Source organism: Bos javanicus, chromosome 5, assembly GCF_032452875.1.
Source record: "Bos javanicus breed banteng chromosome 5, ARS-OSU_banteng_1.0, whole genome shotgun sequence".
Classification (NCBI taxonomy): domain Eukaryota; kingdom Metazoa; phylum Chordata; class Mammalia; order Artiodactyla; family Bovidae; genus Bos; species Bos javanicus.
In genome coordinates, this window is record NC_083872.1 from 64,898,780 (window position 1) to 64,910,841 (window position 12,062).

Below are 12,062 nucleotides of genomic sequence, written 5' to 3' on the forward strand. Positions count from 1 at the left end.
GTTCCCTTAGTATCTCTAATTTTCTTGAAGAGATCTCTAGTCTTTCCCATTCTATTGTTTTCCTCTATTTCTTTGCATTGATCACTGAGGAAGGTTTTATTATCTCTCCTTTTTGGAGAAGGCAATGGCACCCCACTCCAGTACTCTTATCTGGAAAATCCCATGGATGGAGGAGCCTGGTAGGCTGCAGTCCATGGGGTCCCTAAGAGTCAGACACAACTGAGCGACTTCACTTTCACTTTTCACATTCATGCATTGGAGAAGGAAATGGCAACCGACTCCAGTGTTCTTGCCTGGAGAATCCCAGGGACAGGGGAGCCTGGTGGGCTGCCGTCTATGGGGTCACAGAGAGTCGGACACGACTGAAGCGACTTAGCAGCAGTAGCAGTTGCTATTCTTTGGAGCTCTGCATTCAAATGGGTATATCTTTCCTTTTCTCCTTTGCCTTTTGCTTCTCTTCTTTTCTCAGCTATTTGTAAGGCCTCCTCAGACAACCATTTTGCCTTTTTGCATTTCTTTTTGTTGCAGATGGTCTTGATCACTGCTTCCTATACAATGTCATGATCCTCTGTCCATAGTTCTTTAGGCATTCTGTCTATCAGATCTAATCCCTTGAATCTATTTGTCACTTCCACTGTATAATCAAACTGTGGAAAATTCTAAAGAGATGGAAATATCAGACCACCTGATCTGCCTCCTAAGAAATCTGTATGCAGGTCAAGAAGCAACAGTTAGAACTGGACATGGAACAACATACTGGTTCCAAATTGGGAAAGGAGTACATCAAGGCTGTATATTGTCACCCTGCTTATTTAACTTATATACAGAGTACATCACGTGAAATGCCAGACTGGATGAAGCAGAAGTTGGAATCAAGATTGCCAGGAGAAATAACAATAACCTCAGATATGTAGATGACACCACCCTTATGGCAGAAAGTGAAGAAAAACTAAAGAGCCTCTTGATGAAAGTGAAAGAGGAGAGAGAAAAAAAGTTGGTGTAAAACTCAACATTCAGAAAATGAAGATCGTGGCATGTGGTCCCATCACTTCTGGCAAATAGATGGGGAAACAATGGAAACAGTGGGGAGCTTTATTTTGGGGGGGCTCCAAAATCACTGCAGATGGTGACTGCAGCCATGAAATTAAAAGATGCTTGCTCCTTGGAAGAAAAGCTATGACCAACCTAGATAATATATTAAAAAGCAGAGACATTGCTTTGCCAACAAAGGTCTGTCTAGTCAAGGCTATGGTTTTTCCAGTGGTCATGTATGGATGTGAGAGTTGGACTATAAAGAAAACTGAGTGCTGAAGAATTGATGCTTTTGAACTGTGGTGTTGGAGAAGACTCTTGAGAGTCCCTTGGACTGCACAGAGATCAAACCAGTCAGTCCTAAAGGAAATCAACCCTGAATATTCGTTGGAAAGACTGATGCTGAAGTTGAAGCTCCAATACTTTGGCTGTCTGATGCAAAGAGCCGACTCATTAGAGAAGATTGATCCTGGGAAAGATTGAAAGCAGGAGAAGGGGACGACAGAGGACAAGATGGTTGGATGGCATCACCAACTCAATGATGTGAGTTTGAGTAAGCTCTGGGAGATGGTGAAAGACAGGGAAACCTGAAACGCTGCAGTCAATGGGGTCGCAGAGTTGGACATGACTGAGCAACTGAATAACAACAACAAAATGTATTGGGTGCTTCCTCTCTGTCAGGCACTTTTATAAACATTTTATGCATTTTAAACTATGCATGTAATTCTCACCACCACATATAGGACAGTTACACCATCCTCATCTTATAGACAAGGACGCAGAAATGCTGAGTGTCTTTCCTGAGGTTGTGACAGATGAGTAGGTATCTCAGCAGAGCCCCACAATTTACACTGCTGTGCAATTTAGAAACCAGAAGAGAAGAGAAGAGTTAGAGGCCAAGCAACGTTGTTCTTCAGAAGGGAAGTGGCGGTAGGCCTGAATCAGCAGAGGAGCACAGTGGGTTGGAAATAGAAGACATTACAAAGATGAAATCTACATTAATCTGTTACTCCTTGATACAGAAAGCCTGGGAGAGGGAGAATCGAAAAGGTTCAGAGTTGCTAACTTCAGTCCCTTGTAGGTGGTGGAGCTATTGAAAGCAGTTGGAGAGAGAGAGGGAAGATCACAATTCAGTTTTAGATGATGTGTGCAGAAATCAGGGTACCTGGGACCCTTAAAACACAGCCTGCAGAGAAGCATTTTCAAAGGTGTCAGGGCGTGCCTCCGCTTTGTTACAGTCCCTATCCAGGGGCTTTGGGAGTTTGTCCTGGGAATCTCGAGCATGTCCCAAGGTTCCTTTCTCTGTTTATATCTTTTAGCAAGGAAAGGATTGTTAATGACTAATCTCTGTCCATGAGGCACAGAGCCAAGGCAGAGATGCTGCTGCTGGGCGGGAAGGCCGCCCATGACTGGCCCCGGCTCCTGCTGGAACTCCCTCCTCCTCACCCCACTGTCTCCTGGACTCGCCCCAATGCAAAATCAGATCCTGAGCATTTGTAGCAAAACCACTGCATTTTGGAGAGGAAGACTGGACTCAGAATCCTCCCAGGGCTTTGAAAGTTCACCTCCAGCCTAAGACAATCTCAGTGAGTACCTGATTTCTCTGGGAGTGGGGTATCCATCCCAAAACAGCAGAGGGGACATTGTCATTGAAAGTTTCTCTTTAGCATCAGTAAGTTTGGTCAATGAATGAATTCTCAGTTGGTAGAATTTGATGTGAGATCATGATGGTTTCTAAAAAAGTAAAAAAAAAAAAAAATCTTCAAAACAAAGAAGCAGAAGTCAATGGGTAGTACTTTATTAAAAAGTAAATTGCTTTTCTTACTGAAAAATTATTTTGGAATATCTTTTCAACATTGTGATCACCCAAGAGAATCCCTGGAGACCGTAAATTTCAGAAGTGTCTCTGTTCTGATTCTGTAGGCAATCTTATCTGTATAATATGCTGTGATTTATCAAATCCTAATGCAAGTTGGGGAATGTTACTAATGTCAGAAGACTTCAGATCTAGGACTTGAATGACATTTAAGTTATGCTTGACTGAAAGTTTTTCCTAGAAGAGTAGGTTTCAAAAGCTTTCTCTTTTGAGTCCTACTGCAAACTTTTCTATTGGTTTCCATTTCTCATATTAGTATCAGATGGAAATATTAAAATAAGATAGAAAAATGTTAGGAAGAACTTTATTACTAAAATTCTCCAAGGTCTGAATCTGCAGATAAAGCATCTCCTGCTCTACATGCTGCCATAGGGAATTAGGCAACTGTGAGCGAAGCCTGGGTCATATTTCTCTCAACGGAGTTTTTGTTTAGAAGGGAGGGGCTGGGGAAAGGGATGCAAATGACTCATGCTGGATCCTTGGTCTGAGAAACTCACCTGAGCTTTAAAGAAATCTGATGATGTCACTGATGCTGCATTAGAACCACCTCAGCAGTATCAACAAGGGGAGTGCTGCTGCTGCTAAGTCACTACAGTCGTGTCCGACTCTGTGTGACCCCATAGACGGCAGCCCACTAGGCTCCCCCATCCCTAGGATTCTCCAGGCAAGAACACTGGAGTGGGTTGCCATTTCCTTCTCCAATGCATGAAAGTGAAAAGTGAAAGTGAATAGAGACAGCTAATGCCAGGTTTTTAGTGTGGTTTTTATAAAATGATAGACACCTTTGTCTCTGAGTCTCCCCCACCCTCCAAATTGTGGACCTGTGCCATCTGCAATGTGGACTTTTCTGTTTTGCTGAGAATGTTGCAATATGGCTGATGCAACTCGAGTTAGCTGATAAAATACTGGCCAGGGATGATGCTTTGGTTCTGAGACCCTTCATCAGGATCTGCAGCATTGTTTTCCACCACACACCTCTGCCCTCTCTCCCCCAGTCGGAGAAGCAAAGTAATGTAATCCCTGTCCTTCCTTTTATTTCCACACCTCCAAAATCTGGCCACATGGTGGTGGAACACCCCGTTGTTGTATTTGGAAGTAAAAGAAAAGAACTTTGTACACAAGAGTGTGTACCAACATGTCAGAGGCTTTGTCTAAATTGCCTGTTTCCTTCTCACAATAACCCTGAATGGAAGTTCTTATACTCATTTTACTGATGAGAAAACTGAGGCTCAAAGGGAACAAGTCACCTATCTGCAATCACAGTTAGGAAGTAACAGGACGGGAAAGTCTTTTTAACTCAAAAGGTCTCTTCTTGCTACCTTGGTATTGTTGGAGGTTGGGAGAATTTGAAATCTGGAACGATGGGAGGAAAGCAGGTGGACCAGACCACAAATGTTTCATCTCGACAGGGGTGATTTGTTAAGACCTAGCACAATTGTGCCAGAGAAGGCAATGGCACCCCACTCCAGTACTCTTGCCTGGAAAATCCCGTGGACGGAGGAGCCTGGTGGGCTGAAGTCCATGGGGTCGCTAGAGTCAGACACGACTGAGCGACTTTACTTTCACTTTTCACTTTCATGCATTGGAGAAGGAAATGGCAACCCACTCCAGTGTTCTTGCCTGGAGAATCCCAGGGACAGGGAAACCTGGTGGGCTGCTGTCTCTGGGGTCGCACAGAGTCGGACACGACTGAAGTGACTTAGCAGCAGCAGCACAATTGTGCGGAGAAGGCAATGGCACCCCACTCCAGTACTCTTGCCTGGAAAATCTCATGGACATAGGAGCCTGGTGGGCGGCAGTTCATGGAGTCGCTGAGGGTCGGACACGACTGAGCAACTTCACTTTCACTTTTCACTTTCATGCATTGGAGAAGGAAATGGCAACCCACTCCAGTGTTCTTGCCTGGAGAATCCCAGAGATGGGGGAGGCTGGTGGGCTGCCATCTATGGGGTCACACAGAGTCGGACATGACTGAAGTGACTTAGCTTAGCTTAGCACAATTGTAAAGATTCCTAAAACTTCTTAGGGCATTTTCCAATAACACACTCAAGCAGGGCAAGTGGAAAGTTATTAGCACTACTTGCTTTAACCCAAAGGTCAGTCTAGGAGAGCTGACTGGACACCTCAGTTATTGTCATCTTAATTAAAGATTCAGTGAACCCTCCCTGGTGTTGTGATCAGGGACTTTCAAAAGGCACTCAGAACTGCTGTGTTTCACAGAAACCTCAGGTTACGAACACCAGGAGAATACGTAACACCTTGTGATAGGTTTTCAGAGACTTGCATTATCATTAGGTGGGTGGATAAAGAAAAGAATGAAGGTTCATGTTCTTTTCTTGATAGGGAGTGTTTTTCCTTCATTTTGCTCTGTCTCATTTTTCTCTTAAATCTTAGCAATATACATCATGAAGGGGCTAAAAGAAATGGGAACAGTGTTTTTCTTCCCAGGTATTTCTTGTTGCTGTTATGTTTTCTACGAGTGGAAATGTACGAGGCATCACTCTATGTATCCTCAGTCACCCAGCTGCAGGGGAGGCAAAAGTCATCAGTACCTAAAAATATCCACCCTCATCTCTTCTCCTACCTCCCTGTTCTTTCATCCCAATCTGCAATCCCCTAGACCCCTTGCCCTCCACAGTGAGTTATTTTCTCCTTTAGTTTGCCCTTTTCCAATTTGGGCAATAAAGGAATGCCTGCTCTTCTTTTTCTCTTCTTTGTAAACTTGTTTCAGTTCAATGCCAACATAATGCAGCTTGATTGCCAAGGGAAGTATTGTGTAAGAAAGAAAGTATTGCACAGGAAAAATATGTTTTTTCTTTGTTAGGTCTAAGAATGACAACAGAGTTCTGGTGACCAAAATTAATAGGTGTGAATATAAAATAAATTTTTATTAATTTTAATTTTTCTGGATAAAAGTCCAAATAAAGCTTTGATATTTCAGTTCCTATTTTAAATAGAAGCAGTGCTAGAGTGAACATTCTTGTGTACCTGTACAAAGCTTTATCCAGGGAAGATACCTAAGAATTGTACTTTTACTTTTCAGAATATACTGCTAAAGGGTCTTCCAAAAAGATATAACAACTATGCCCCCACTAGCAGTGTGTGAGAATGCGTATTTCCACACATCTTCTTCAACTTTTAATATTATCAGACAAAAAAGCATTGATAATTCAATGGTGGAAATAGTATCTAGTTGTATTAGTTTGCATTTTTCTAATTAATAACTAGCTTCAGATGTTTTTGTATGTTCATCAACCACTTGTATTTCCCTTTTGGTAAATTTCCTCTTTGTATCCTTTGCCAGTTTCTTCCTTGAGTTGTTTATCTTTTCTGTTTTTATTTACAGGAGTTATTAATATGTTGTTTATACTAATTTTTGGCTGTTATTTATGTGGTAAACATTTTCTCCCAGTTTATTTCATATATTTAGCTTTGTTTATGGTGTCTTGATTTCTGTCTTCTTGATTTTAATGTAGTCAAATTGATTCTTTTCCTATTTGTTTCTTGTTCAATAAGTCTTTTTTTTCAATGCCCTAAATTCATAAAGATCACAAATGTGTTTTTCTATATTTTCTCCCAATGTTTATCATTTTAAAGGTCTTTAATCCACCTGAGACTTAAAATGATACAAAATAGGACGTTTTAATTTTTTACCCCAAAGGAATCATCATTTTTCTGGCTATTGGGTCTTGAATAGGCCACCTTTCTCCACTGGTTTGAGCTGAGTCCACTCACTACAGCATGAGGACAATATATGTCTGCTTAGAAGACAGCCTGCTGTTTTCTTCCTGTGGCCATCTCCTCTGCATGCCTTCTGCTTAGTTTAGTGCCTACTTCTTAGAGATTAAATTCACGAACCAGCCCCCCACCCTCAAAAAGACTTTCTTTCTCTCCTAGTCACATCCATGCTGAACACGCATCAGGCAGACTCCCATTTAGAATAAATTTGAACTCCTTTTCATAGTCAACAGCCCATAGAGAGGTGCTTACTCTCAGACCTCATCTCCTGCACTGCCTCTTTGCTTACTCCTCTCCAACCTCACTGGGCTTTCGCTGTTCCTCCAGCACCCCAACCAAGGTCCTTAGCACTTGCTGACCACTCTGCCTGGACTTATTTCCCCCTTTTTCGGCTTACTTCTTCTTCTCCTCCACATCTCAGTTCAAATGTCCACTCTCTAGAGAGCTCTTCTAGGATCACCGTCTCTAACATAGTGCCCAATGCCCAGATGGCGCTAGTGGTAAAGAACCCGCCTGCCAGTGCAGGAGATCTGAGAGATTCAGGTTCAATCCCTGAGATGTGGAAGATCCCCTGGAGGAGGGCATGGCAACCACTCCAGTATTCTTGCCTGGAGAATCCCTGGCGGCCTACAGTCCACAGGGTTGCAAAGAGTCAGACATGACTTAATGACTTAGCATGCATGCATGCACACCACTTTATCCTTTATCTCCTTTATTTTCTTGTTATCATCATTGGAAACCTTACTACTTGTTTACTTGCAAATTATCAGGATTTATTTTTTTATTCTGTCTCATCCATCATTCTATTTCCAAGACCCAGATCAAAACTGGTACATGGTGAACAATTAATGAATGCTGAATGTGTGAAGCCTTTGCTTGTGCTCCTGAAGGGACTGTGCTTACGTCTATTATAGCAATCCCCATGCCATTTTGATTGGGTTGTTGTCCTTATCTGACTTTACCACTAAGCCTCTTGAAGGATCATGATTTTTTTTTTTTTTTTTGCCTGTATCTGTTCCATGCCTGACACAGAGTCAATAAATGTATATTGGATGAATAAATATGTGAGTGGATGAATTCTCTTGGCATTGATATTGGAAATGGACATTGAAATGCCGCTTTAATAGAGAAAATGTAGTATTTTTAAGCAAGGGGTCTCTTTTTTAGACCCAGTAAAACAAAAGACAACATGCCATACTGTTCATTTTGGGAGATTGTATCAGTTATCTAGTACTATGAATAAGCTACTGCACAACTTAATGGCTTAAAAAGATAATAACTTATTATGTCCTATAATTTTGTGAGCTGACTAGGTGGCTGTTTGCTGGTTTTTCCTGAGTTCAATCAGGTAACATATAAACTGGAGGGTCAACTAGGTCCCATTCTCATGACTGGGGCCTTGATGAAGGCTGTTGACTGGGATAATTGAAATGACCCAGTGTCTTTGTCCTGGAGTGTTTCATTCCTGGCTTCTTCATGGCATGGGTCTCAGGACAACATCCCAAGAGGATGAAAGTGAAAGTAACAAGGTTCTCTTGAGGTTTACCTTCAGAAGTACAACAATTCTGTCGGTCAAAGCAAGTCATCAAGACAGCTCATTCATGGGTGGGGCTTTACTTATTTCTAAGAATTGCAGAGTTAGCTTTTGGTTTAAGATGGCATTGCTCTCATTAAACCTATTTGCTAAAGCACTTTGTGGATTTCTTATTAGTCTTTTGAGGACTTACTCCATGCCTGAAAACTTACCTCCATAATTTTTTGAGACAAACTTCTTTCTACTTTGGACACGCTAGCTTGGCTATGAAATAATGTTGTGGGATAATGCTATGAACTAATGTTGTGGGATAATGCCCTGGAATTCTTAGAAGCTCTTTTACCTGGATGTGAGAGTCTCCTAGGCACCTCCTTATGCTTTTTGAGCTCTCAGCAGAGGATCTTATAGCCACATCCATGATATGATATTTACTGTGGAATCGTTTATTTTGAGACTCTTATGTCATATGAAAGAACAAAAGTGTACAATAGTCTTGTTTATCAATCCAGCACATCCTGGACCTCTCACGTGCTAAGTTGCTTCAGTTGTGTTTGACTCTGTGCGACCCTATGGACTATAGCCTGCTAGGCTCCTCTATCCATAGGATTCTCCAGGCCAGAATACTGGCATGGATAGCCATGTCTGCCTTCAGGGGATCTTCCTGACCCAAGGATCGAACCTGGGTCTCCTACATTGGTAGGCAGATTCTTCACCACTGAGCCACCAGGGAAGCCCAAAATGCTGTACTGTGCTGTTGCTTCCAATCCTGCTTAAAACGAATAGCTCCTTCCTAATTCATCTCTGTCTTCATGTACCTATTATTCACAGCTAAAAACACCACTTGACACATTCACCTTATTATTTGGAGTTCTCCTTAATCCCAAAGGGATCCACAGAGGTACTTGGAGGTCAGTGGGGAAAAGGCTCTGCCACTCCTGAAACCAAACCAGAGTGAAACAAACAAAAACCCACCAGTTCATTAGGAAACTGTGTATCTTCCAAGTTGAACAGTTTTGCCCCTGTGTGTGTGTGTGTGTGTGTGTGTATGAGAGAGAGAGAGAGACTGCAAAATATGACCTGTTCATTTTTCAGCTTTCTATAGTAAGTTCCTCCCCACTCTTCCAATTTCTACCAGTGTCCCCACTGCCCTTTCAGGCTCTGTCCACCTCCCAATCCCAAAGCCAAAGCCAAACCATTTGTTTAGCCTCTTAAAAAAAAAAAAATCATCCCCCTTCTAAGTACCAGTTCTGTAGCAGTTATTTATTTCTTTGTAACAACTACCCCAAAGCTTAGTGACTTTCGGAGGAGCAGTTCCTCTGATAGTTTTGCCTGGGCTCACTCAAGTGGTTCTTTCTGATAGATAGTCAGATGAAACAGAAGGTCCAAGATGGCCTCACACAGGTCTGGTGTCCTGGTGTGACTGTCAAATGTGGCAGTTTGGATAGCTGAGTTCTGTCTCCCTTAGGTTTCGTATCTGGGGCATCTACAAATAATGTGACAGTTTCCCAGCAGCATTCTTAGACTGAGGGAACAGAAGCTTCAATGCCTCTTAAGGGCAAGCTCAGAAGTCTCACAACATCACTTCTACCATTCTACTGATCAAGGAAGTTACCAGACCAGTTCAGGTTCAAGGGCTGCGGAAATAGCCTTCACCTATTGATGGGTAGTGGCAAACCCTCATTGCAGAAGGGCATATAGAATGGGAGAAGCCATGGTGGCCACTTTTACAAGTAACAAATGATTTATATAAATAATAGGTGGGATGAAGTGGGAGGGAGTTTCAAGAGAGAGTTTCATACGTTCAGCCATGGCTGATTCATGCTGATATATGTCAGGCAGAAACCAACATAGTATTATAAAGCAATTATCCTCTAATTACAAATAAATTGATTTAAAAAGTAATAGTTATAAAATTTCAGAAGATCTAATGAATTATTTGAAAAGAAGATGACAATTCAGCCATGGAAACAGTGTAACTTTCTCCATCATCTTGACCATTTTGACTATAGCAGATAATGGGGAGAAACTTCTCTATTAAGAATGAATGTTAAGTAGACCAAAAACTATTCCTGGTAGCTCTCAAGGAAGAGAAATTAACAAAGTGAGCTTTGGGAGGATGATTAAAATTATTTCCTGGGGTGGTCAGTCCACGTATAAAATGTAGGGGATCACTGCTTTCCAGCAAGAGTGGATTTTTGCTTCACTAATTAGGACTACATTGTGGGGAAGCAGCCTTAGTTGTCAGGTTTTTTGTGTGACTTAAAAAAAAGTCCTTCTTCAGCTCTTGCATGTGTTGTTATCCTACACCTGTATTAATGTTGATTCTGTGGCCGAAATAAGACTGATTCTAAAAATGGTTATCTGGTGAGATATATTATTCATTTATTGTTTATGTGTTTAGTTCACGTATTCATTTATTCATCAGTCAACAAATAATTAATTGTGTATCTAATGTGTACTTGGCCACAGGCTGGGGACTGGAGATCCAGGGTGAGCACTCCTAGAGCTGATGGTCCAGTAGGGGTGTGTGGGTGCATGCGTGCTAAGTTGCTTCAGTCGTGTCTGACTCTTTGCAACCCTATGGACAGTAGCCCACCAGGCTCCTCTGATGGGATTCCCCAGGCAAGAATACTGGATTGGATTGTCATGCCCTCCTCCAGGAAGAGGATCTTCCCTACCCAGGGATCAAACCCAAATCTCTTCCGGCTCCTGCATTGGTAGGCAGGTTCTTTACCACTAGTACCACCTGGGAAGCCCCCAGTGGGGTGACCAACAGCCAAACCACCACAAAAATGAAGGGAGAATTACAACTGGACGCATGCTCCAAGACGTGCCCAGTGCTATGATAGTTTGCTGGAGATCAGCCCTGGTCAAGGTTAAAAAGGAGGCCTAGAACTAGAATAAGACAAATGAGATGCTTAGGGTGCAAAATTTAAAGAGTCCTAACTCTCAAGTTCATGGCCCTGGGAGCCTTTATTCCAGGTGCTTCTTTTACACTTAGTTGAAAATAAAGGTCAGCCACTCTTTGAGCCCTATTGTATAACCTCCAAAGCACAGAAGCTCAGAAGTAGAGGTCTGGTTGACTCAAAAATATTCTTATTGTATAACACCTGAAGGAAGTGTAACTTTACATGGTGACTTTATTTTTTATTATTTAAAAAAGTATTTATTTTTTGTTTATTTATCTGTTTAACTGAGTTGAGTCTTAGTTGTGGCATGCAGGATCTTTATTTGTGACGTGCAACTCTTTGTTGCACCATGTGGGATCTTGTTCCTTTATCAGGGATTGAACCCAGGCCCTCTGCATTGGGAGCTCAGAGTCTTAGCCACTGGATCACCAGGAAGTCCCTAAATGAAGACTTTAGAAACAGCAAAGAAGTTTGAAAAGAAGCAAAATAATATGACAGGCAAACTTTGTAGAGGCTTACTTAATTGTGCATATAAACAGCTAATGTTGAAATGCTTTAGGCAGAACTGACCTTGCAGAAATGCCAGTTCACCCTCACTAAGCACTGGTGAGTAGTTAATGACAGTCTCAGTGGGAGAGTTGCCTGGAAAAACATGTATTTAGAGTTAGATGGTGAGTTTACATCCCCACTCTGGTTCTTACTAGCGATGTGACCTTGGAAAGTTTGCTTAATCTCTTTGAGCCTCAGTTTTCTCATTTATAAAGTGTATATATTATTACCTACTTGGTTTATTACAGATCAAATGAGATAACATAGCATGAAAGCTGCCGCATAGTAAGTACTCATAAAATAGTAGATATTATTTTAATCTATTTTCACAAAAGATGTAAACGTTACTGTGATAGCAATAAAGGTCATCCAGTTCTTACAGGGCACTACTCTCAGAATAATGTGATCACAATGGCCACACATT

General features: G+C 41.8%; 1 protein-coding gene across 2 annotated transcripts in view; it reads left to right on the top strand.

The window, feature by feature from the left end:
* Positions 1-2,469: 2,469 nt before the first annotated feature.
* NR1H4 (nuclear receptor subfamily 1 group H member 4) overlaps positions 2,470-12,062 on the top strand; it is an 81,367-nt gene continuing 71,774 nt past the window's right edge. For both annotated transcript variants that reach the window (XM_061417034.1, XM_061417035.1), the window contains exon 1: positions 2,470-2,618. The gene's annotated coding sequence lies outside the window, so the exon portion shown is untranslated. The remainder of the gene's footprint in view (positions 2,619-12,062) is intronic.